General features: G+C 39.4%; 1 protein-coding gene across 7 annotated transcripts in view; it reads right to left on the minus strand.

Moving 5' to 3' along the window:
• HSPB3 (heat shock protein family B (small) member 3) overlaps positions 1–27,241 on the minus strand; it is a 105,160-nt gene that overhangs the window by 71,964 nt on the left and 5,955 nt on the right. For 6 of the 7 annotated variants that reach the window (XR_005358469.1, XR_005358473.1, XR_005358472.1 and 3 more), the window contains exons 5-8: positions 25,231–25,385; positions 4,625–4,711; positions 2,064–2,197; positions 508–726 (exon numbers count right to left, since the gene is read on the minus strand). The gene's annotated coding sequence lies outside the window, so the exon portion shown is untranslated. Of the gene's footprint in view, positions 1–507; positions 727–2,063; positions 2,198–4,624; positions 4,712–22,094; positions 22,155–25,230; positions 25,386–27,241 lie in introns of those variants that run through there. The other variant, XR_005358474.1, reaches the window with a different exon arrangement.

Below are 27,241 nucleotides of genomic sequence, written 5' to 3' on the forward strand. Positions count from 1 at the left end.
CTGACGTGGGACTCGATCCCAGGTCTCTAGGATCAGGCCCTGGGCTGAAGGCGGCGCTAAACCGCTGAGCCACCCGGGCTGCCCTATATTTTAATATTTTTAAAAAATACAAAAATACTCAGGAAAGAGTTGCAAGGAGATGGTAGGGAGTAGGAGGAATGAGTGAAGGAGGTCAAAGGTACAAATGTCCTGTTATGAGATCAGTAAGTCCTGGGGATGTGAGGTCCAGCAGGATGACTATAGTTAGCAAAGCTGTATTCTATATTTGGAAATTGCTAAGAGGAAAGAATTTGCAGGATTATATCCTGAAAAGATTCACAGTTTTCTTGTAGAAGTTTGGCCCTTGGCCATTTTCATCCATGAAAATGTATGAACTATGAAGGAGAAAAAGTTTTGACCAACTAAGAGATCTTTAAAGTCATTTACATTTCTAATCAAACCTAAGTGAGGTTTTTTCCCTCACTCTGTTCGGCATTTAATGTTAATAAGTGAAATGACATTTCGTACCATTCGTGGTGTCCACGTAAAAGTGGTCTGCACAGAGCTTTTCTTTCCAGACAGTATAACACTCCCATGGAATGCACTAACAGAACAGACAGATCTCCAATTGTTGCTCATAAAGTGCTTCCAGACTTGGATCCTCAGAGAGAGCGTCTTGCTTGTAAGGAGTCTGTGAACAAGCTTTCACATGTTCCAGAAAGGAGGGCTTGAAAACACAGGAGCAGCCTATTTTCCAAAAAGGGAGAAGAAAAGCAGATGTCCAATTAATTGGTCAAACTAGTTCTGAGTAGAAGAAGGTGAAATGTATAGGAACTTGAGAGTGAACATCACTCATGAGGTGAAGGTGGATTTTGATTGCTGTGTTTAAGCTTTGTGGAAGGAGAATGCAAATGTTAGACCTAGGCCATTTAAAAATTCACTGCATTCCTCACCACTCTCTATAAGAGTAAGAAGCCAAATGCAGTATCAAAATTCACTTAAGAACCTAGAAAAATAGATAAAACATAGATAAATAGAAGTTATGAGTGATATTCTCCTATCTTGACTGTCTCTGGAGTCCATTTGTGTGTCTTAAAGATACCTCCACAAAAACTAAACCTTAAAAGAATGGAATTTCCACCAACTTACTAAGGTCTTCTTCCAAGAAGCTGAAGGAAATTGAGTAAGCTTATTGCTTAGAGTTCTGGATGAATTCCAAGTCTATTCATATTGCTAAAATTAAGGCCAGCCCAATTTAAAAGTTGCATGAAAACTCAACTGGTATTGATTCTAAATTAGATCCAAGAAAATTCTTAGGTTGATCTCATCCATTTAGAATTGTCTAAAATAAAAGAGAAGTGTGAATAATATCTATTAGGACTTATGCCAGATTCACAAGTTTTCACTCCTATCAAAAGGATTATACTAAAGGAAAAGGAAGAGCCTTCTTTGCTCCTTCATGCATGAAAGACTTGTTCTAAAAATATAAACTATCCACACAAATTTAGAAGTTGCTCTTCTGTGAGATCTTATGGTCCATAGTATAAGTACAATGAGCATTAGAGGTGCATATTAAAATCTATTGTTGCATTTTAAATTACTCTCAAATTTAAGAACTTAACATTTATTATCGTACACAGTTTCTAGGGTTAGGAATCCAGGAGTGGCTTAGTTAGACGGTTCTGACTCATGAGATCACAGTCAAGCTGTCAGCCTGGGCTAAAGACTTCTGAAGGCTTGACTGGAGCTGGAGATTCTGCTTCCAAGCTTATTCATGTGGTTGTTGACAGGCTTCAGTTCCTCATCACTTGGGGTGTTAATTATAGGGGTAATGTTCACTACACACTGGCTGGCTTCCTTTAGGGTGAGTTATAAAAGAGAGGGAAAGAGAGAAGCCGCAGTGTCTTTTATAACCTAATCTTGGAAGTAGTAGTATGTTGCAGGTGAATCCTGGCGGTATGGAAGGAGATTCTATAGAGCTATACCAGGATACCAGCAGGAGAAGGCCTTGGAGACTGCTGCCACAGTTTGCCCTCTGGGCCCCCCTGATTCATTTTCCCTCACCACTTATAAAGTATACTCACCCCATCCCAAGACTTCTAAAGTCCTCTTTCCATTACAGCATCAGTTCAAAATCCAGACTCAGATCATTTAAGTCAGGTCCAGGTTCACAGGAGGCTCCTTGGATACAGTTCCTTTTAGTATGGTACCTCTTAATCTAAAAACCAGCAAACTAAAGAGATAAGTGAGCTGCCGCCCACACAGCCAATGTAGGATGGTAGAAAAGATGTAGGGCAAACAGCACAGATACTATGTACTCTTCCAAAAGGGAGGAAATGGGAGGCACACAGGAGTCCTCATTGCTGTTCTGAAATCCAGCCAGGCAAATGTTGAAAGTTCCTCAGGACTCAGCGCTATTCCTACCCAGGAGTTATTCTCCAAGGCTACATCTCCTGAGTCATCCTTCCTTTTTCCTAAAAATTAGTACCTGTGAACAGGTGAATAATTTTCCAAACCTATAGTAAAATGTGTGTGATGGGGGTTGAGGGGAGAGGTACAAAGCCTTCTTTTCATTTTGTACTTCTTCTGTCCCTTTGAGTTCTAATTGGCAATGTTTCTACTGATAGAATTCTTTTTAAAAATTTTGTGAATCTATTACAAATTTTATCAGATCCATTCTATTAGGCAAAAGATAACCTCTTCTCCACCTAGGGACTCTGCTGAGGAGCAATGCTATTAAGCTTCCCAGATGCCCAGTTGTTTGCTTGAGAGGATCTGTGAGCTATACCTTTTACAACTTTAGAGGACCTTTCATGTGACTAAATTGGTACACCAGAGCACCACTTTTGATCTTTCTGGGATCACAGCAAGGGATTTTAAAGTCACACCCTCAGCTTCATCTTTATTTTATTTTATTTTATTAAAGATTTTATTTATTCATAGAGACACAGAGAGAGGGGCAGAGACACAGGCAGAGGGAGAAGCAGGCTCCATGCAGGGAGCCCGACGTGGGACTCGATACCAGGTCTCTAGGATCACACCCCAGGATGCAGGCGGCGCTAAGCCGCTGCGCCACTGGGGCCGCCCTTATTTATTTATTTATTTTTGATACATGTTTTATATTTGTATTAGAGTTATGACTGTACTTTTTTTTAAAAAGTTCCTTTAACACTCAATAGCAGGGTGCTTGGGTTGCTCAGTAAGTTTAATGTCCAACTCTTTTTCTTTTTTTTATTGGAGTTCAATTTGCCAACATTTAGCATAACACCCAGTGCTCATCCTGCCAAGTGCCCCCCTCAGTGCCCATCACCCAGTCACTCCAACCCCCCACCCACCTCCCTTTCCACTACCCCCTGTTCATTTCCCAGAGTTAGGTGTCTCTCATGTTTTGTCACCCTCACTGATATTTTCACTCATTTTCTCAGCTTCATCTTTAGACCATATTTCCCTGATGGTGTCCTAGATTTAACTTTTGCTCTAAAGACATTTCTTAATTTTAGCATTGTTTGTGATAGGTAGAGTTTGACATTTTTACAGCTAATAAGTAAAGGTGGCTCCTTTGGCTTACCATTTCTTCCTAAAGTGTATAGCTCTCTTTTTGCATGTTGTTATAAAGAGCTAGAAGAAACCAGTGGCACTTTTAACACTCTGGCTGGAAATCTTCTTATCACCCAGTTCTTTAGGTATATTTTCTATCCTCCACATTACTAAAGATAACAATGTGGCTAAACTCACAGCCCCTACAAAAAAAAGGGGGGGGTTCTCTGTCCTTTTACTTTCTTTTTTTTAATTAATTTTTTTAAAGATTTATTTGTTTGTTTATTTATTTATTTATTTATTTATTTATTTATTTATTTATTTATTTATGATAGACATAGAGAGAGAGAGAGGAAGAGACACAGGAGGAGGGAGAAGCAGGCTCCATGCCAGGAGCCTGACGCGGGACTCGATCCCGGGACTCCAGGATTGCGCCCTGGGCCAAAGGCAGGCGCTAAACCGCTAAGCCACCCAGGGATCCCCAACTTTATTTTTTTTTTAAAGATGTATTTATCTATTTGAGAGAGAGATCACATGCAAGCAAAGGGAGGGGTAAAGGGAGAGAGAGAGAAAGAGAGAGAGAACTCTAAAGTTGACAGCAGAGCCCAGAGCAGGACCAGATTCCAGGACCCTGAGCTCGTGACAGGAGCTGAAACCAAGAGTTGGACAGTCAACCAACTGCACCACCCAGGTGCTCTGTCCTCCTTTTTCAATAAGATTTTCCTCACTTTCTTTTAAACCCCAACCAGCAACCTGCTCAAAGTCAAAATTCAACTAACAGTCTGTTGCAGACTAGTATCATTAAGGCACTCTTTAAAATCCTCCCAGCTACCATCCCCTGCCCAGTTCCAAAGCCACTTTTCAATTGCAAGTAGCACCGGCTTCCAGGTATTACAATGTATACTAGTTATCTATTGCCATGTAACAAATTACTCCCCAAATTTAGCAGCTTAAAGCAACAAATATGACCGTCTCATAATCCAGAAGCAGCTTCATTGAGTTATTTTGGTTCAGGGTCTTTTATGAGGTTGTAGTCAAAGTGTCAGCCAGGAGGCTGTCTCCTGGAGACTCGAGTGGGACTGATGGACTCACTTACAGTCTCACTCACCTGGGTGTTTTTCATGCAGGCTTCTCAATTGGACTGCTGATTACATGGCAGCTGGCATGTGTAATCAGCAGTCTCAGAGTGAATGATCTATGAGAGAAAGAGAAAAAAAGAGATGGAAGTCACAGAGTCTCTTACAACCTAATCTTGGAAGCAACATACCATCACATCTGACATATTGTATTGGATACACCAACTCTGGAACTATGTGGGAGGGTGTGAATTCTTGAAGTTTATATCACTGGGGGAGTATTTTGGAGGCTAACTATCATGGGGTATGTTTTGAAAAAACACTCCTTTATTTACCCTTCCCAGAACCAATTGAAAAGTAGCTGCTATGCAAGAATTAAACAAAGATCAAAATATTAACTTTATTATTGATAGAAGCTAAATGAAGGAGGTGGCCTAACTATATGGCCATAATGAGGTTTAATATTTGACCTCAGAATTAGACCAACCCACCCAATCATGGAAAGAACAGGACAACATCTTGCCTTTCCCAGATCAGCTTCCCACATAAACAGCCAAACAAAAGTCTAGGGAGAAGTGCTCTCAATCAAAGACGGGAGTGGGACAGCAAGGTTTGTCTAACTGTTGTTCTTCCACACAGACAAGAGGACAAGAGGTGGGGGCACCCACCATTGGTTTCTTTGGGTAGCTCAGAGAGCAGTCACAGGTGTCACTTATGCAACACACCTATCAGAATCTGTGTTGCCTCTTCTTCATCTGCTCAGGAAGGTCTAACACAATCGTTCTCAAACTTGAGCATGTAGATTGCTGGGCTCCATCCCTGGAAAGTTGGCTTTTCTCTTTACAAGTTTCTTACATAGAGCTGATGCAGCTAACCTGAGAGCACACTTTGAGAACCACTACCCTAACACTGGCCAAGTACCTATGGTGCTTTATATGTATCTTATTAAAAAAAAAATTTAAGTAAACTCTACCCCCAACATGGCTCAATCTCATGACTCTGAGATCAAGAATCACTTGTTCTTCTGACTGAGCCAGCCAGGCTCAGAAGTTTTATTAGTCTTTATAACAGGGTAAGATAGATTTCATTAACCCTTTCCCTACATTAGACAAAGAGACTAAGGCTCAGAAGTGAAGTTGTTTGGCTAAGTTTACATCATCCTAGACTTTCAAAGCCATCCTAGTCTTTCAAAGCCAGATCTGAGTCCAAAGCCTGTGGTCTTTCCTCTACACAAGATTGCCATCAAATACTAAGGACTGAATATTGGTAGGACCCAGCGTGTAGCCTGAAACTAAACAGTAATTTCCTGCAGTTGCTTTCCACTAACTCCACCTTCATCTTCTTGACCTGTGGTCACAAGCACAATTTTCTCTATTTTCACTTGTCAACCTTAATTGTACATTAGGTATTATATATTCATCTTGGTCTCCTATCCATGTACATGTGACTTGGAGGCAGATTAATATGTTTATACTTAAGAAAGAATAAGACTATCAATTTATAATGTACTAGCATTCTAAATGTTCCATCAAAGAAGTTAGAAAACACTCAGCTCAACAACTTTCTAGCTGTTTGCCCTCCAGGCCCACCCTTCACCCTCTCACTGTCCAGGAAATGGGACTTTATGAACTACAGCAGGCACCCTGGCCCTCAGGTTTCCCATTGGGTTCAGCCTCCCCAGCAGCAAAGCAGAGGAGGAAGACAATTTTCCCAACTCCCTTCCTGTAGGGTCACCTCAACTGATGGCATTCTTTCACAAAAAGCATGGGTCCTCCCAAGCAGCTGCTGCTCAAAGGAAACTTTGTCTTCCAGCTTTTAGGAATTCTTCCCTCCTTTGTCTCTTCAAGGCCTAGGGGCAATAATAGCTCTCAGAGTCCTACACTATCCATTTGGTTTCCTTCACCCTGTCCACACATCTGTAAACAATCCCTTAGAACTATCACCTTGAATTATCCTAGCATGAGTAAACCACAGTTTACAGGTTTGCTTTTCCAGAGCTAGCCCAGGTGACTTTGCTTGAGGCTCATGTCATCCTCCTAAAAGCCAGTAACCTTTTGGAATTCTTGCTGCTGTCCAGATGGTCAGGTTCACACCACTACTTTTGTTTAAAGGTGCAAAACACCACCTTCTGGCCCTCATATGTCCTGCTCTGTAGGTATACCAAATGGCAAGAGGCAACTTGGAAGGATCTGCTGGCAAAATTCCTATCACCAAAATTGCTACTACATTTCAGAATCCTAGTTTCGTGCCTTAGATGAGTCATTTATTCCAACAAAAGGTAAATTATCCCTAGAAGAAAGATAGAGGCAAGGTTAGCAAAGACATTTGTGTTGAGTTTCAGATGTTTTCTATTTTGGCAGCTAGTTGTAAACCTAGTTTGAGAAAGGAGTAAATAAAATTCAACTAGGTCGTAGATTCTAGAATAATGGTTCTCAAGGCAAGTGGAGAACAAAGTTTATATTGTCTCCTGGAAGGCATTTTGGAAATTGAGGGGAGTCTTTGATTATGAGGATTATGGGCCATGGTCCAGGGATGCTAGCTTGCCTGTAGTGAAAGAGATGGTCTCACACAACAGAAAATAAATCCACAGGAACTTTAATGTGCCAAGAACATTCATGTTGCTTAAAAACCTGTTTATAATTATCTAGGCAAAGGACTTATGTTTTCTTTTACAAGAAATAAGGAAAGGGAGAGAGAGAGAAAATTTGTATATGGTTTTAATATTTATAAAATTCCCAGGAATGCAACTACCACATAAATCTTGTTTGAATTTTACTAAGTTGGTCATAATTTGAAAAAGTAACATAACCATCAATCCGCATTTGTATCTACTATTCAAGGTGATTCTACAAAAATATTCTTACAGACAATTTCGTTATGTCTTCTAGTGCAGTTGAGCCCTACTGCACATTCTGACATTTATTGAGAAAATATCCCTACATGCAATTATAAAAATCAACATGATATAACATACTAATGGAAATGAAAAGATAGATACAAAGAAAGTTACATTATAAATGCATTGGGGGATAATCAAAGTATTTATAATAGAAATGGGTATTGGTTCTGATAGATTTGATACCCACAGATCTAGATGAGAATGTTCTGATGCTGAGGGTACTGCCTTGAAGGATGTACACTGAAGGAACCACTCTTACGAGTAAATTATCTTGAAAGAAGATATGTGGAGTGAACTAGAAGAGTACACTGGGCCTTATTCCTTATTGATAATACTATTTACCGACTTCTTTCATTTCCCTTTATTGCCATCTAGTAGATGCTCAGTGAACATCAAAAAGAGGCACTCAACAAAAATCTCCTTTGATAAATTAAGGATATTACCATTTATTTCTTGAAACACTGATTAAATAAGCAATAATGATTTGTAAGTTCCATGCAAGAAGATCCTGTAATATTTTGTATCACATTTTCCAATTTTGATGGGTATAATTTCCTATATAACTTCAAACCTAAATTTGTAGTGTGAGTAACCTAGCGAAGTGTTATCTGGCCAAACCGAGGGCCTCAAGGGCCCAAATAAATCAGAAGTTGTCTTATTTATTATACATATTATATTTCACTTTCAACAAGTTAGGAAACATCTTGGGCATTTTTTCATGTCCTGTGTGGGATGGTAGAGATCGATAAATCATCTGGAGACAGAGCTCCTTTATTAAGAAAGAAAACTCAGTGAATGTTGTACCCTAGGCCCCACTCCTTTCACCTGACATAATTCTATTCATGCTTTAAGTCTCAAGACCTTTCCCAACACCCCAAGTCTGGGATAGACATCCTTCATCAGGTTCCATAGCATCTACCACGCTGTCACAGGAGTCACAAAGACGGCAACTATTGGATTACTTATTTGCTTTTCCCACTAGACTCCAAGCTGTGTATGGGCAGGGATCAAAGCTTATCCATTGCTGTCCCTCATGCCTCACACATAGTAGGTCATCAGTGCTTAGCCAGTCAGTCAACAAGGCAATTAAGCACTTAACAAGTTGCCAAATGTTAGTGTTGGCTTCTATACTGGTCCACTGGGCAGCCAAGAACAGGACGAACCTTCAGGTCTGGTTCCCATTGACCACCGACTGATGCAGCGTCTGTGCTTTCTACACCTGCTCCTCCAGGGCCTAGGGCTGTTCTCTCAACTTCATTTCCAATTAAGTTGTAACTCAGAGGTGTGGAAAGCTCCATTCTTAGTCATTTGTTTGTTCAGTTTAGCACAGTGGTTCTCAGATTTCGGCAGGCTAGGCCTGCCTTCAGAGTTTCTAATTTGGAAGGAGGCCTACATGGGGGTTAAGAATTTGCATTGCTAACACATCTGCAGGTCCTGCTGGTGCTGCAGCTATGAAGACCATCCTTTGAGGATCACTGGCTGAGCAAGAAGTTTTGGCCAACTTTATCGCATCAACAGATCTTAAAGATATCTCCAATTTTGAATTAAAAAAATATGTCTTTAATTGTAAGAGTTATAGACATTGGGAAGTAGGTAGAGAATATAAGGTACCAACAGGCTCCTGAAAATATCCTAAACTCCTTAACATAGACCTGGCTCTGACCTTTAGGATAAGCCTGGGAAGAGGGAAAAAGAGAACCAGAAGGCCACTTCCCATGGAGCAGCCAAGCTGAGACCTGGCAAGGCAGAGGATGACAGTCCAAGAAAACTTTCTAGACCTGAGGCCTCCATCATCTCCCTGGAAGTCTGCCCACACAACCACACCCACCTCTTAACCCTGCTTGAATTAAATGAGGACTTCACAATTTTAATAGCCTTACCCCAATCTGAAAATAATCCAGTACATCCGTGTCTTAAAGTGTTTGCACTGTTATAGCAAAGTACCAAAGATTGAGTGGCTTATCAACAACAAATTTATTTCTCACAGTTCTAGAGTCTGGGAAATCCAAGATCAAGGGGCTGGCAGATTCAGTATCTGCTGAGCCAGTTTCCTGGTTCATAGATGGCCATCTTCTCTCTGTAACCTTGTATGACAGAAAGGATAAGGATGCTTTCTGGAACTTCTTTCATAAAGGCATTAATCCCATTCATGAAGGTAGAACCCTCCTAAGGATCCCACCTCCTAATACCATCACACTGGGTTATAGGATTTAATACGTGAAATTGATGAGGTGGGACACACAGCATTCAGTCTATAGAAATCTATTTCAAAAATATTTGTTATTAATTAATAATCAACATGTAATAGCTGATTATTAGACTTATCACTTATCACCTAGTAAGAGCAATGTTTCTGACAAGATGTGGAGTTGAAATGTAATTTTTTTTAGCTATCTCACAATATATGTACTTTTTCTTAAATAAGTGAGCTCCTAAAAATTACTGATGAGGTAAGTCTTCAGCTTTTTCCATGTTTACCTAAGCAGTTACCTTTCCCCCACCCCCATATGTCATTTTCCTTTTGTAGAGGAGGAAAATCTTTTTTCCTCTATCCTCTTAGGTTCAATCCATGAGGCCCTGCTAATAAAATTGAAAAAAAGACTTATACAGGGAAAAAAAAACATATAAATTTTATTTGCTGTCAATACTTTTATGTGGCATGGGGAGCTACATAGAAAAGAAGTGAAAATTGCGAGAAGCAATTAGATCTGAGAGCTTATATACCATTATAACAAAGAACAACAAACTGTGGAGATGTAACAAGACAAAGGAAAAGGGGTTTGGACTTCTAGGAGTAGTAAATTTGGGGAAGGTAAATATATGGGAGAAACTAACAGAGGAGACCAGGATTATTTCAGTAAGGTTTATTTATGCAGATTCAAGTTGGTGCTGTCTCCAATGACAAGAATCATCTTCTCGTCCTGGTACAGAACTGCTTCACAAAGGAAAATGTATGCCCTGCTTTCAGACAGAAATGAGAAGGTAGAGAGCTTTTCTGATGTCTGTTGTTTCTTAGTTATTTATAGCTCAAAATAATCCTTATGGCAGAGTGGCATAGTTTGGGGTGACATATTCTAATCCCCTTCACTTTCTAGACTGTAAGCTCATTTACAAAATATAAGTATAAAATAGGGTACTATTTTGAAATAGCAATTAATGCTTCCACTCCACCATGCCCACACAGTCAAGACCAGGCCAGGCATTCTCACAGAAGGATTTCTGTTCCCAAAGTATGTCAGGGGAAGAGCATAAAGAACTACCCAAGTGGAGGGATACATTTTGCAACAGTCAGTGACAGAAGGCCAGTCAGTACAGTGAAACCAGATAAGGATCTCCAGGATAGGTTACACCCCTAAACTAAACAGCTTCCTCTTTGTCACCAATGACAAGACTCAAATGGTAGCCTGAAATAGAAAAGATGTTGATCTTTATTAAAATTAAGAATTATCTCCTGCACACCTATGTTTCAGACCCAGATACACACCTACTACACATACAAGCTTAATAACTACCAGTTATTTTGTTGAATATCTGAGAGTTCCATAAGTCATAGTCTGAGAGTTCCCAAGTTGTAACTTGGTTGCTGTTGTTCCTTATCACCAAAATCTTATCATTAAATATTCTTTGAGGGTGCCTGGTTGGTCAGTTAAGCATCTGACTCTTAGTTTTGGCTCAGGGTCATGATCTCAGGCTCTTGGGATCAAGCCCCATGTCTGGCTTTATGCTCAGCAAGGAGTCTGATTGAGAGTCTCTCTCTCCCTCTTCCTCTTCTCACACATACTCTCTCTCTCTAAAATAAGTAAATAAATAAATAAACATTCTTTGGAAGATCATCAACTTACTGCCTTTTATTTCTTTTTTTAAAATGTTTTATTTATTTATTTATTTATTTATTTATTTATTTATTTATTTATTCATTCATGAGAAACACAGAGAGAGGCAGAGACACAGGCAGGGGGAGAAGCAGGCTCCATGCAGGGAGCCTGACGTGGGACTCGATCCCCAGACCCCAGGATCACGCCCTGGGCTCAAGGCAGGCACTAAACCGCTGAGCCACCCAGTCGTCCCTGCCTTTTATTTCTTAATGAAGCATTCTTGGTTTCCAAACTATGTATAATGAACATCTACAAATCCACTGTTGTGCTGGATAAATAAAACATTTTAAATATTTTTAAAACCCTTTGTGTTTTTCTCCCAAATCTCATCCTAGTTCCATAAAATAAGTGAAACCATTAATGTTTTATATAGCTATTTGTGTATGTGGGACAATTAATTATATATATGTAGATAGTTTCATGTAAAAATAATAAATTATTTTATTTTTTGAAGCTTTATATAAATAGCATAGGGAGTATCCTTCTGCAACTAGTTTTCACTCAATCCTATTAGAGACATCTCCATTAGTGCTAACTCACTAATTTGCAGAGCTGTACCACAGCTTATCACTTCTCTGATTGATAGCAATTTTGTTTAATTACTTGCTTTTATAAAGAATACTGAATGTCTATTTCTTTAATATTTCCTTCCACTCATGTGCAAAAATTTCTGTAGGGTACATGCTCCAAGTTATATTGCTGGACTATAGGATATGCACACCTGACTTTTCTAGGTGTTGCCAAGTTGCTTTCCAAAGTGGGTGTGCCCATTTGATTTCGTAGCAGTATTTGACGGTTCCAGTTGTTCCACTTCTTCATCAACTCTTGATATTGTCAGTCTTAATATATTTTGCCAATTTTATGGGTATGAAATGATATAGTACTTTAAAATTGGATTTACCAGGGCACCTGGGTGGCTCAGTCAGTTGACTCTGCCTTTGGCTCAGGTCATGATCCCAGCCAGGGTCCAGCCCCCAGTTGGGCTCCTTCCTCATCAGGGAGTCTCTTTCTCCTCTCTCCTCCCACCTCATGCTTTCTGCTCTCTCCCTGTCTCTCTCTCCCTCTCAAATAAATAAATAAAATCTTTTTTTAAAAATTGATTTACCTTGGAGTGCCTGCCTGGTGCAGTCAGTAGATCATGTGATTCTTGATCTCACGGTCATGAATTCAAGCCCCACATTGGGGCTTTTAACTACTTAAAATTTAAAAATTCTTGAAAAAAAATGGATTTACCTGATTAGTGGAGAGGCATGTTTATTGGAAAATATGATGCCTTTTATTTGAATAGTTTGTTTGGATTGTTTGCCCATTTTTCTTTTGGTCTCCTTGCTTTAAAAGAACCTTCAATATTATCAACTATGTATGGCAAATCCATTCTCCCAGTCTGCATTTTCTTCTTTTACTTTTGTTTTTTGCTATCTTAATATGTAGAAGTTTTGAATTTTGTGCAGGCAAATTTCAGTGTTTTCCATTGGCATTTTTGTCTTATCTTCATGATTTAAGGAGTGGAGAATAATGTATATATCCTACAATTTTTCTAAAAGTTTTACTTTCCACGTTTAGATCTTTAATCTTCCTGGAATTGATGAATTTATTAGTGTAAGGTGAGGATCTAGTTTTATTTTAAATTTATGTGTACATAATATTTTCCCAGTGAGATTTATTAAACGGTCTTGTCCTCAGTGATCTGCAATTCCATGTCCATCATATCAAATACGTAGAGATACATGGAGTCTGGTGTCAGGCTCTGTTTTGTTCCATTAGTCCATTGTCTATTCTTTTATTTTAAAATGATGGCAAATAAAGCAATCTGTAAAGTGATCCTCCCTCCTTCCTTTCTCAGTGATCTATAATATTCTGACTACATGTAGTCCTTTACTCTTCAATGTAAATATAGTATCAATTAGTTAAGGTCCTCAAAAAAATCCCAGTTATGAGTCAAACTGCCTTTTAAAACTAAAGAGGGCACCTGGGTGGCTCAGTGGTTGAGCCTTTGGCTCAGGTCATGATCCCGGGGTCTTGGGATTGAGTCCCGCATCCGGCTCCCTGCAGGGAGCCTGTTTCTGCCTCTGCCTATGTCTCTGCCTCTCTCTCTCTCTGTGTCTTTCATGAATAAATAAATAAAATCTTAAAAAAAAAAAATCAATGAGGAGTTTTTAAAAATCTGAATACTCACACCTATTTCACTCACTGTTTGAGGCATTTAGTAGCTAGAAGAATTGTACCTCTGTTTAAGGCCCTAAAAGTCCTGGGAACAACTGTCCTGACACTTTCTGGAGCCATGTCCATGGTAGCTTTGGAGAGAATGGCTTGGCCAAAAACTTTGTTTTTCTAATCCCAGGGAAGATACAAACTCAGCAGTTGCTGTATGGTGCTCCAAGTGATTTGCCCAAGGACCTCCCACTGAGATCTCCATGAACTTGCAGCTTGGATAACTCAGTGAGGTCACCCCCTGCAGATTCACAGGCAGATGGCCAAACCCTGACACAAAGCTGCAGTCAGATCCCCAAACAAGTACATACACATAGCCTCTTGTCTATAGCTTGAACCCATGGTCTGTATCAATTAGGAAAAACTCCAAAGGAGAGTAAATCAGGTCAGCCTGGGTTAATGTTTGCAAATAATTAAGTTTTAGATAAGTTTTAGGATGAACAGCTTTTGCAAAAAGCTTATATCCATAGGTAATTTTCTACTAAAACACTAGAGTAAAGTGCTGTATTTGCCTTATAGAATTCTAAATTCAGCATATTTTGCAGCTAAATCTAGAACTGGAAGAGAAATTAAAGGTAATGTACTTCAGTGCTGGTTCCCAATCTTGACTACACTTCAGAATTTTCTGAGTGGCTTCAAAAACCTCAATGCCCAGGCTGCACCCTAAATAGCACTGGATAGGGAGACCAAACATTCGTATTTTTCAAAGCTGCTGAAGTGATATCATGGTACAGCCAGTGTTGAGAACCAATGGCTTAGTTCAAGCCTTTAAAAGTACATTAATAAAATGAGATTTTAAGAGGTTAACTCACTTTTAATCATATTCTGAACTTAAACTGTCCAATTGGTAGGCTTGGCCACTTGTGACTTTTTAAAGATAAACTTATTAGAATTAAATAAAATTAAAAATTGAGTTCCTCACTTACATAAGCCACTTTTCAGGGGCTCAAAACTCACATGTGGCTAGTAGCCACTGTGTTGAGCAGTATAAAAACAAATTTCTGCCATCACAGGAAGTTCTTTTGGTCATTGCTATGATTTTGATGTCTTTCTAGTCATTTGGTAACTTCAGAAACATTTTAAATTATTATCACAGAATGATCAATATAATAAAAAAAATTAAACAAGTACAACTCAACATTAGCATGTATATCTGTAAAGCACCTAATACTACAATAAAAACAACAGCCTCTTGGGCAAGTAGAGTTGTGACTCAAATCCAAGAGATAACCTCCCACTCTACTTCCATTAAAATCAATGGATAGGGATCCCTGGGTGGCGCAGCGGTTTGGCGCCTGCCTTTGGCCCAGGGCGCGATCCTGGAGACCCGGGATCGAATCCCACGTCGGGCTCCCGGTGCATGGAGCCTGCTTCTCCCTCTGCCTGTGTCTCTGCCTCTCTCTCTCTCTCTGTGACTATCATGAATAAATAAATAAAATCTTTAAAAAAAAAAAAAAAAAAAATCAATGGATAATGATCCAGGAGGACAGTTTTTGGGGTTTTTTTTCCCCCTTGTTTAGTAAAGTGAGCACATGAAGGAAGAGGGAAGGGGGAACTATACTTTCCCAGTGACTGGTCCATCAGGCTTGGAGCCAACTCATAAGTGTGTCTAGGCACAACCTTGGCCCACAAAGTGCATAAAGGAAGTTGATAGAGGGCAATCTCCTCCTCTTCATGGATTAAAAACAAGTTCTTATACAAGACATAGTACAAGAACTAAAGTAGGTTTTCCCAACCTTTATAGTAGGATTTCTCACTATCACAGTCTTTTTTTAAATTATAAGACAGATTTTTGTCACCTAAAATTTCTTCGCCTCTTATAGTAAACACGCCATGAAACAGATTTCATAAAGTGGCTTTGGTGCTAAAGGGATTTGAATCCATTTATGTTGGTTGTTCTTTTGTCACTGCAAGAATCTAGAAAAGTATCAACATTTTATTGTTTGTTTTTTCAGTTGTTTATGAAATTAAAACTAAATACTACTGTACCAGAATATATTGTTCCTTGTCTTGGGGCTTCAGTTTCGCATTCCCAAATGCATTATATCAAGCAGTGAGATAGCCATGCCTGGGTCTAAATAGGAGGAAGCCAGAAAGTCAGTAGCATGACCATAAGCCAACTGGGATGATTGTAGTGTGCGAGGTACTATTCTGAGTGTTTTACATAGATGACATCATTTAATTCTCACAACTCACAATGAGGTGCTATTATTATCCTCATTTTACAGATGAAGAACCTGAGGGACGAGAAGTTAAGGAATTTGCCCAGGGCCACCTAGCTCTAAGTGATAGAAGTGAACTTCTACCCCAGCCAGTCTGACTCCAGAGCCCAGCCTCTTAATTACTCTTCTATTTTCAACATGTACATACTTCATACTAATGTCATATTTTTGGCCTGTCAAGATCAAGATCACAGACATTGGATTGGACTGGTCCACCTGGCTGGGAAAAAGGTCCATGTGGGTGGGAAGAAAGGTGTGAGCATGTGCCACCTTAACCCCAAGATTTCCAAGATTGCTTTCTTGGGGGTGGGGAGACCCTTCAACCTCACTTTGACACCTATCTCCTCTACTCCCTGCCACTACACACCGCACCTTCTTCGCAAGGGCAATCATAGTGGCTGCAACAAAAACTATTACCAGGGACTGGGAAAGAGCAGGAAGGGTCCCGCAACAAACAGCAGACGTACAGACGCACCTGAAGAGGTTACTCAATAGTCCCTAGTGTCTGGGCCCTGGATAGACACGGGGGAGTAAGGTTTCCTGGCTCAAGGCAGGGGGCTGAGATGGATAGATATCAGCATTAATTAGACCATTATATAAAACATCACCTTTCTTAAGGCCATATTCTCTCCTTTGTAACCTTTACAAATCTCAGCATGTTTCTACATTGCAGCCACGAATATAAATAAGAAACATGGTTTATCCCAGGGAGACTAGTTTCCCAGGCTACTTGAACCAAATTATTTTCTCACCCAGAGAGCAGCACGATGTTCTTATAGGCAACAGAGTATTCTTTGGGTCTTTCATACCCACTGGGTTTCTGCTTGTAAGGTGCTCCAACTAGTGCAGCCTTCCTGCACAGCCTTGCTTTGAGCCCTTCAGATTTGTTCCACTACCCCACAATGATTCCACTTATTTATTTGTTTATTTATGTATAATGTTATGATTTAGAGCAGTTTGGGGTCCATAGCAAAATTGAGCAGAAAGTACAGAGTTCCCGTATACGCCTTGCTCTTTCCCCTACAACCCACATAGACATCATCAGTGTCCCTACCAAAGAGGTGCCTTTGTTACAACTAATGAACCTTCACTGACAAGTCATAATGACCCAAAGCCCATAGGTTACATTAGGGCTTACTCTTGGATGTCGGACATTAATCTATGAATTTTGACAAATGTGTAATGGCACTTCTCTGCCACTATAGTATCATTCAATTATTTATGTTTGAAGTATATTATGTATATATTTTGTTCCTGCAAGGCCCCACTGCTTTTTTTTTTTTTTAATTCAGAGATGGTCCCATTGTTTGGAGAAGCTTGTAGAATAATTCTATCTTGTCACTGTGAATTCATGACCAAGACCTGTGCATTAGGTCTGAAAGTAAGTGACAGCCAAGGAGGCTGGGACTCTGAGAGGCTCCTCAGGCAGCCAGTCTAGAAGCCAGAATCCTACAGTTGTCTTGGCAACAGCTGAAGTTTCCTGTCCTGGGCTGAAAAGCGTGTTGTCTCTTCATTTATGCAAAGTCTATTTTACACCTTCAATCTGCCTGGGGCATAAATATGCCAGGAATGGAACCCTCAGGATTGGATTTCCTTTTTCTGATTTCAAAACAGAGGGGAAAATATCCACAGGAGGAAATGAACAGGAGGACTGCCCGCATCTCATACTGGGTCTTGGGTTCAAATATTCCAACATAGCCAGAATCTAAGCTGGGCAAAGTCTTAACTTGCACACAATTTTATTTTAGTTGCAACTTTTATAGACCATTACAGAAATAAAGCAATGGCAATCATTTTGCAGGGACTCTGCTATCACTTGTATTTTTAAACCCCAACACAGAGAATTTTGAAAGAGAAAAAAAAGAGTTTAACATCCTTAAGTGACTACATATTTGATTATGTCTAATATATGTGAACTATTATTTAAAGAGCTCAGAGTACTCTCCAAATGTGGGCTTGCTCTAGTCTAAAACACTTAGGAAGTCCATCAGCCTTGAATTAGACAATAGACATTCTCTCCACTTCTACTTTCTTCTCTAATTGATGCTTCAATTTTGAAGCTGAAAGAGTTGCAATTTCCTTGATTGTCTCTCCTTCAAAATTCCCCAGACCATTGCTTATTCCAAAGCCCAAATGTCTGCCTATCCCAGTTGTAGGTATGTAAATAGCATTTAATCTTTCTTCCTTCCTTTGAAGAACGAATTATGAAGTCTCTAACAAACATCCGCCAGATTTTATTTTAGAACTGGAAGGATAACTGGATTTCCTGGAGCAACGAGATTCACGTATTTCTACTCTCTTGTAACTTAAAATCACTAGGGGTGGCCACCCACCCAAGTGGTTATATGCACCTGGGCAAGAACAGTTTGGGCAACAGCCAGACAAAAGAGAGTGTTTGGTACTAAGTAGATCCAGGAGGCTCCCCTAAGTCTAACATTGGGAGATCAGACCTGTTCCTGGCAATCCTTTGTTATCAAGGAAACAAAGCATAAAGACTAAGGAGAAGATTTTATGCTTTCTCTCCCTTCCCTGAGCAGAGGATGTCAGGCGCCCTGGAGGAGTGGGGAATCTCATAAGGGCTCCACCTGGCAGTGGCAAAGGGCTGTGTTGGAACAGGCTGAGAACCGAGAGAGATTCTGCTCACTGGCCTCACCCCCCTGTCCTGGTCTGAGATAGGGAAACCCATCATCTGTTATCTTTTGAGACTCCATACATAATAGATATCCCAGAAAGGATTCAATGCCACAAAGGATCCTACATTGAGGAAAAAACAGAGAACACCTGGTTTTTGCCTCTAAGGAACTTCTGAAATGGTTGTGGCATATTTGCTTTCCAATAACCACACTGTGCTTGGAGTACAGACAAGTGCTTCGGAGGGAGGTTTGACAAATTTTAGCGAGGGGGCAGGGTAGACTCAGGGACCAAAGCCTCACAGAGGCAATGTCCAAATGGAGATCTGAAGGAGCAGTCGAGATTGGCTAGGTTGAAAATAAGGGCAGGAGGGGCATTCTACCCGAGAGGGAAAGACCTGGCAAAGTCACAGAGACCTTGGGCTATCCCTTAGGGAATATCAGCTATCAAGCTGTTACTTAGGAATTTCTTCAGTGATGGGGCTAGAGAGGTAGGATTCAGCAAGATTGTAAAGGCTTTGATTACTCTAAGGCTAGGATGAAAAACTCAAACACCTTCAGGAGATAGGGCAAAAAGTAAAGTGGTGATACGGTGTAGCACTTAGTGAGCATTAGTACTGCTTAAGAGCAATGAATTTACATCTAAGGACATCAAATCACGCAATCAAAATACCTTGGCAGACAGTACAGTTTGCCTCCTTGGCCACTCATATAAGGGTACAGGCCCCAGGACAAATGGAAACCCCATCCCCAGAACACAGATCAGTCAGCAAGAGATACCATAACTAAGCTAACAAGAACACAGAATCGTAAAGTCATTCAGGCAGCAGCATAGCTGATGCTGAGACTGGGAGGCAGTTGGCTGATTGAGAGCTCAGCTACTTTAACATTCCATAAAGTGGGGCGCCTGGCTGGCTCAGTTGGGGGAGCATGAAACTCGATCTTGGGGTCGTGAGTTCGAGCCCCACATTGGTGTAGAGATTACTAAAACAAGTAAATAAAAACATTAAAAAAAAGATTCCATAAAGCAAAACCCCTTGTTTATAATCATGATATACCCCTTACGATTCATATGCTGAGGGTCGGGGTTCCCACTACGCATACCTCAAAAAGGAAGAGACCACCCCATCATTTGTTTTTGTTTTTTTTTAATGTTTTATTTATTTATTCATGAGAGACACAGAAAGAGAGGCAGAGACACAGGCAGAGGGATTAGCAGTCTCCATGCAGGGAGACTGACGTGGGACTCGATCCCGGGTGTCCAGGATCATGCCCTGAGCCGAAGGCAGATGCTTAACCACTGAGCCACTGAGGTGGCTATTTGTTTTTATCAATAAACTTCCTATCCCCGCATGATAGCTTTACTCATCATCTGTCTTCTTTATTTTTTCTTATCTGTTTTCTTTACAAAGATCAAAAGTACAATGAAGAAGCTTCTATTTGAGTTTTATTCTTTTTTCCTTAAACTATACGCTATAAAGTTTTCCTTAAAACTTTGCATTTATGTATGAATAAATAAGGCCTTGCACATATATGCAAGAGATTTTTTTCCACCTACCTACAGTGCCTGCCACGGGTCGGGGAAAGTGCAGTCATTTCCCATGAGGCTGTCAGAGGCCCAGGACTCACACTTTGGTGAGACTTTAAGCCACTTGAACACAGATTTTGTGGGCTTGTGTGTATGCACACGTGTCTTTGGAGGGCAGGAAGTATACCGAATCACCGTGTATCCTCCTCTGTGCCTGCCATGGTACAAGTCCCACACATCTGCTGAACTGTGCAGGCAACAGTGTGCAGCTTGTTGAGTGGGTGCCCTGGGTATTTATGACTTGATTATAAATTCCTTAATGCCATCTTGGAGAAGGAAAAAGGGATGAGGAACTTACTATGAACATTACTAATAACTGAGCTACGTGTTTTATGTACTGTTTTATATCTATTCCTCACGACCTTACGATATAGTCGCTTCTTCCATATTATGAGGGAGGAAATTGAGGTTCAGGTAGCTTGCCCAACATCACAAACTATTGTACGTTTGGTGGTCTGACTTCAGAACCCAAAATCTGAACTCAAGAAGGGAAAAAAGAATTCCCTATTGAGAAGGAAAAGTATTGACCTGGCCTACCTGATAAGTGCTATTGAGTGGAAATTCTCATGTTAACTTTTCCTTTTCCTTTCCTTTCCTTTTTCTTTCTTTCTTTCTTTCTTTCTTTCTTTCTTTCTTTCTTTCTTTCTTTCTTTCTTTCTTTCTTTCTTTCTCTTTCTTCTTTCTTTCTTCCTCTCTTTTCCCCTCTTTTTTTCCACAAATCAGGCTCTTAAAATTTGGAATATGAACAAATCATGTTACAAACCTCTGATAAAATCAGATTTCTGAACCTGCAAAATGAGATATGATGGAAAGAAATACTCCCTTGCCCTGTGATGACCCTATGAGGATATATCCCTCCTGTGAGGCGCAGCCTCAAACAAATGGTCAACTTCACCTGTACACTACATTCACAAACCCAAAAGTGAAATTTCAGAAAAATCTCTTTGAAGTCTCTTTGCTCATACAAGCAGCTTTCAAAGTACAGTCCCTCAAATCTATTCCTATCCAGCCTCTCAGCAGAGTTCCCAGACGGTCATCCTGCCAAGGTGCCTCTGTCATGGAGGTAACAACTAGAACCAAGAGCAGGTCTCTCAGGACTGCATTAGCATTTCTTCCTTCTGACCCATAATTGCACATCAGCACAGAAGGAATGTGCTCAGAATGAGCCTTACAAGTGTGGTAAGATTCTAAACAGCAGCAAGTGGCACTTTATTGGCAAGAAAAGCCCAAGCTAATTAGGGAGAAATAAATGAAAGCTTTTCATTTAGCCAGAGAAGGGGATAAAATAATCAATAAGCGAAAGTTGCTAACATGGATAAAGTTGAGCAACAGACCTGTAATAAAGGAAGACTAAAGAAACAACCAGACAACAAATAGATTTATTTAATGCCTTTTCATTATTTATGGGCTTCTGTCTCACAATACTTGATAGACTAGGGATGCAGGAAGTAAGGCAAGAAAGAACAAATCTGTGAGAAAGAGGATGTTAAATGTGTCCTCCCATCCTCTACTTGTTTGTTTATTGAGGAATCTCTGACCTTTTACAGAGGAAGACTCTTGAATTCTGCAGTAAAAAACCTGAGAGACAAATATAGAAAAGGAGACAGGGATAAGCAAATAAGAGACCTAGCTGGAGAAGTCAGTGGGTCGTAACTCAAAGTTCTGTGACTTCCTCAAGCCCAGGTCAGAAACTGTCCATCAAATGCACTACTATTCAGGCATTAAGAATAATGTATTCTACTTGACATAGAAGGATGTTCATGATACTGAGTAGAAAGGTTAGTTATGATTTTTTAAGTTTTTATTTTAATTTCAGCTAGTTAACATACAGGGCTGTATTAGTTTCAGGTGTACAATATAGTGATTTAACATTTTCATTCATCGTCTGATGCTCATCACAACAAGTGCCCTCCTTAATCCCCATCACCTATTTCACCCACCCCCACCCACCTCCCCTCTGGTAACCACCTATTTGTTCTCTATAGTTAAGAATCTGTTTCTTGGGACACCCGGTTGGCTCAGCAGTTGAGCGTCTGCCTTTGGCTCAGGGTGTGATCCCTGGGTTCCAGGATTGAGGCCAACATCCAGCTCCCTGCGGGGATTCTGCTTCTCTGTGTCTCTCATGGATAAATGAAATCTAACAAAAAAAAAAAAAAAAAAAGAATCAGTTTCTCGTTTTGCCTTTTTTCTCTCTTTCCCTTTGCTCATTTGTTTTATTTCTTAAATTCCACATATGAGTTGAAATCATTTGATATTTGTCTTCTTCTGACTGACTTATTTCACTTAGCATAATAGCCTCTAGTTCCATCCATGTCATTGCAAATGGCAAGATTTCATTCTTTTTTATGGCTGATATTCCACTGTAATATATACACATATATCACATCTTTATCCATTCATCAGTTGATGGTCGCTTGGGCTGTTTCCATAGTTTGGCTATTGTAGCTATAGTAGATAATGCTGCAGTAAACATCAGGGTGCATATATCCTTTTGAATTAGTATTTTTGCATTCTTTGGGTAAATACCTAGATGTATGATTGCTGGATCATAGGACGGTTCTATTTTTAAATTTTTTAAGAGCCTCCATTAAGATAGGTTACAAATTGATATTAATTTGTATTAATACACTTTTATTGTGGTAAAATATACATATCATAAAATGTATCATTTTAGCCATTTTAAGTCTATAATTCAGTGACATTGAATAAATTCACATTTTTGTGCAACCATCATAATTATCCATCCTCAGAAAATTTTCCTCATCCCAAACTCTATACCCACTTAAACAATAACTCCCCTTTACCTCCTTCCTCATTATTCCACTTTCTGTCCCTATGAGTTTGACTATTCTAGACACCTTGTATAAGTGGAATCATACAATATTTGGGTTTTTTTGCATTTGAATTATTTCCTTTAGCATAATGTCAACAAGTTTCATTTGTGTTATAGCACAGATATAGATCAGAATCTCATTCCTTTTTAAGTCTGAGTAATTTTCCATTGTATGTATACTCCACATTTTGTTGATCCACCCTTCCATCAATAAACACTTGGGTTATTTCTACTTCTTAGCTATTGTGAATAATGCTGCTTATGAACATGGGTCTACAGATATCCGTTTGAATCCCTGCTTTTAATTCTTTTGGGTAGGGACGCGTGGGTGGCTCAGCGGTTGAGTGTCTGCCTTCAGCTCAGGGCCTGATCCCAGGATCCGGGATCGCGTCCCACATGGGGCTCCTTGCAGGGAGCCTCCTTCTCCCTCTGCCTCTCTCTCTCTCTGTCTCTCATGAATAAATAAATAAAATCTTTTTTTACAACAAGAGGAATTGTTGAATCATATGGTACTTCTATTTGATTTTTTGAGTAAATGCCATACTGTTTTCCACAGCAGCTTCTATATTCATATTTCATACCTATTTGTTAAGTACAGAAAAAGAGAGACAAAGATTACATACCAAAATGTTAGCAGTAATTTATAAATTGTGAAATAATAGGTTGATTTCCCCTAAGTTTTAGTTATGTGTTGATAAAAAACAAATTTCCCCAAAACTTAGCTCCAGAAACTACAAACATTGATAATTTTTTTTTTTTTTTTTTGCAATTTCTGAGGGCCAGGAATCTGGAATCGCTGAGCTGGTTGATTGGCTCTAACTCAAAATCTCCATCTAGGGAGGTTGTGGTGAAGGTGGCAGCTAGGTCTGCAATCTCTGAAAACTGGATTGGGACTGGGGGGAGATCTCTTCCAAGTCTCATCCCTATGGCTTTTGGCAGGAGGCTTCAGCTTTTCACTACACAAGCTTCTCCATAAAACTGATTGTGACATGACTTTCCTCAGAACCAGTGATGAGAGAAGGAAGAGGCTAAGGCACAGTCTGCACGCACAGTCTTACAACCTAGTCTCTGCAGTTATACACCACTTTTGCACATTCTGTTGTTCACACAAGACCCATTCTGCTATAAAGTGGTGGGGGACTCTTCAAGAGTGTGAATGTCTGGAGATGGGGGCCCCATCCTAGGGGCTGGCTACCATATCCCAACGACCTGTATTTTCTTCCTCTGCCTCAATGTTATTGAGATTACAATTGACATGTAGGGTTGTGGGAGTTTAAGGTATCCAACATGTTTATTTGATATGTTAATATACTACAAAATGATTACCACCATGGCATTAGCTAACACTTTCATCTTGTCTCACAATTACATTTTATTGTGGATAGAACACTTAAGATCCTCTCTTAGCAACATTCAAGTATATGATACAGTATTATTAGCTAAAATCACCATGTTGGACATTAGATCACCAGAATTTATTAATTGTATAACTGTAAGTTTGTACCCTTTGACCAATATCTCCCTGTGTCCATCACCTGCCTAGCCCTTGGTAACCACAACTTCACTCTCTGTTTTTCTGAGTTTGGCCTTTTTAGCTTCCACATATAAGTGATATCATACAGTATTTCTCTTTCTCTTACTTCACTTAAACTAATGAAAGGTTCATCCAAGCTGTCACAAATGGCAGAATTTCCTTCTTTCTCATGGTTAGATAATAACCCACTGTGTGCTTATGTGCAACTAAGACATCTTTATCCATTTATCTGTTATGGACACAGATTATTTTCATTATCTTAGCTGTTGTGAATAATGTTGCATTGAACATGGGAGTGCTGATATCTCTTCAAGATAGTGATCTTTATCACCCAGAAATGGGATCGCTGGATCATATGGTAGTTCTATTTTTAATATTTTGAGGAGCTTCCATACTGTTTTCCATAGTGGCTGCACCAATTTACACTCCTGCCACCGGTGTGCCAGGGCTCCCTTTTTTCCACATCCTTCCAACACTCATTTCTTGTCTTTTTTGGATGATAGCTACTGTGACAGGTGTGAGGTGACGTCTCCTTGTGTTTTTGATTTGCATTCCCCAGCTGATTAGTGATGTCAAGAACCCTTTCATGTATTTTCAAATGTAATTAAACTGTGTATCTTTGTGATAGAAAAGACATACAGGAAAATGCCAATAGTTTGTAAAACATGCCAAAGCATTGAAAGACAAAAGGACAGTTAAAATATCAGGATTTATTCAGCTACTGTCTAACGTCAGAAAGAACCAATTGGCTATAAAATATTTTCATTGAGAGACATTTTTACTACTGTCACTCAGTTGGGTTTGGCCCCATCTTCAGTGATCACCTGAAACAAAAGCACCGGGTACCTGATGATCCTGGCTGGAGGTCCTGCAGCAAGTCCACAGCAGGGGTGAGCACACAGAATCCAGGAGCCTTTCATTAGGGCTGGAGATAAACTTTCCAAGTACTTCTGGATAGCCTGCTGCCATGGTCCCATCTTTGGTTGATCCTTTGTTGAGGACTGAAATTGGACAGTTTTACTGAAGGAATAAAGCTAACGTTTTGTCTATAAAATATATCTGCTTCTGGAACAGATAACATATCACCATTATTTTGCTTGCGGTTTAAAGATATTTAAAAACTTCTTTCAAAGTTTTAAGTTACAAAATATGCATTTTAGACTGTATAGAGACAAAAAATATGAAGGGAAAGAATTAATCACCTTATTCTAATGTCTAGCAATAAATAGAGTGGTTGGTCTTTGGAGTTGGATAAGCTTAGATCCAAACTCTGGCTCTGACATTGAGTAGCTGTGCAATCCAGGGTGTTACTGAGCCTGAAAAATGGGTATATTCATAATATCCCCAAACTGGGAAACAAAAGAAATGCCCACTATCTGGTGAATGGATAACCAGGGTTAACAGGGCTGTATTCAAACAATTGAAGATTTATTCATCAATAAACTATCAACATGTGCTATGGCATGCACAAAACTCCAGAATGTTTTGCTAAGTGAAATAAGTCAGATACAAAAGGCCGAAGGACTAGATGTTATGTGATTCCATTCACATTAAATGTCCAGGAAAGGCAAGTTTATAGAGACAGGAAGTAGATTTGCAGTTGCCTGAGGCTGGAAGGGGGACTGAGGATTAACAATAAATGGTCATGAAGAATCATATTGTGGGAATAAAAATGTTCTAAAACTGAATTATGGTGATGATTGCATCACTCAGTAAAGTCACTAGAAATCACTGAATTGCACACTTGAAATAGATAAATTCTATGACATATAAAATATGCTTCAATAGACCTTTTTAAGTATGGGAACTAGTCTTCCCACTTGTAACAGTCTGTGCTAAAAAAATAAAAGTATTAGTGGTAAGGGTTAGGGAAAAAAGATAAAAAATCTCATCTTCTGGTTACTGTTTAAAAGAGAATATCTGAAAATGCTCAGTGCAGGGTCTGGCACAGGGGGACACTTGAGCAATTGCCTGGTATAACAGCTAAATATCAGCAACTATAAACAGTAAAAGGAAATATGATGAAATGTATTTTTATGCATATATTTTTCTTTTTCTTTCTTTTTTTTAAAAGATTTTATTTATTTATTCATGAGAGACACACACACAGAGAGAGAGAGAGAGAGAGACAGGCAGAGGGAGAAGCAGGCTCCACACAGGGAGCCCGACGTGGGACTTGATCCCAGATCTCTAGGATCAGGCCCTGGGCTGAAGGTGGCGCTAAACCCCTGAGCCACCCAGGCTGCCCTCTATGCATATATTGCTCATATAAGTAAGACAATCTTGTAGAAGTCCTATTTCTTGCCTTTACTCTATCATCTTTTCTGCATTATTATAAGTCTCTAAGGCATCCCATGATGACATGGAGTATACCATATGGCTAAACATAATTTAAACATTTACTCATGGATATTAGTTTTTTAAACTTTGCTTTATAAATAACCTTAATGAATATCTTTTTCCTTAAGTCTTAATGTATTTGTAGAGACAATCAAAAAATTCAGTAAAGTTGCAGGATACAAAGTCAATATAGAGAAATGTATTGCATTTCTAAACACCAATAATGAAGTAGCAGAAAGTGAAATTAAGAAATCACTCTCATTTACAATTGCACCAAAAACAAGATACCTAGGAAATAACCTAACCAAAGCGATGAAATACCTGTACCTTGAGAACTATAAAACACTGATGAAATTGAAGATGACACAAAGAAATGTAAAGACATTCCATGCTCATGGGTTGAAAGAACAAATAATGTTAAAATGTCTATACTATCCAAAGCAACCTACACTTGTAATGCAATCTCTATCAAAATATCAACAGCATTTTTCACAGATCTAGAACAAACAATCCTAAA

The sequence above is a fragment of the Canis lupus genome, chromosome 4, assembly GCF_011100685.1.
Source record: "Canis lupus familiaris isolate Mischka breed German Shepherd chromosome 4, alternate assembly UU_Cfam_GSD_1.0, whole genome shotgun sequence".
Lineage (NCBI taxonomy): Eukaryota > Metazoa > Chordata > Mammalia > Carnivora > Canidae > Canis > Canis lupus.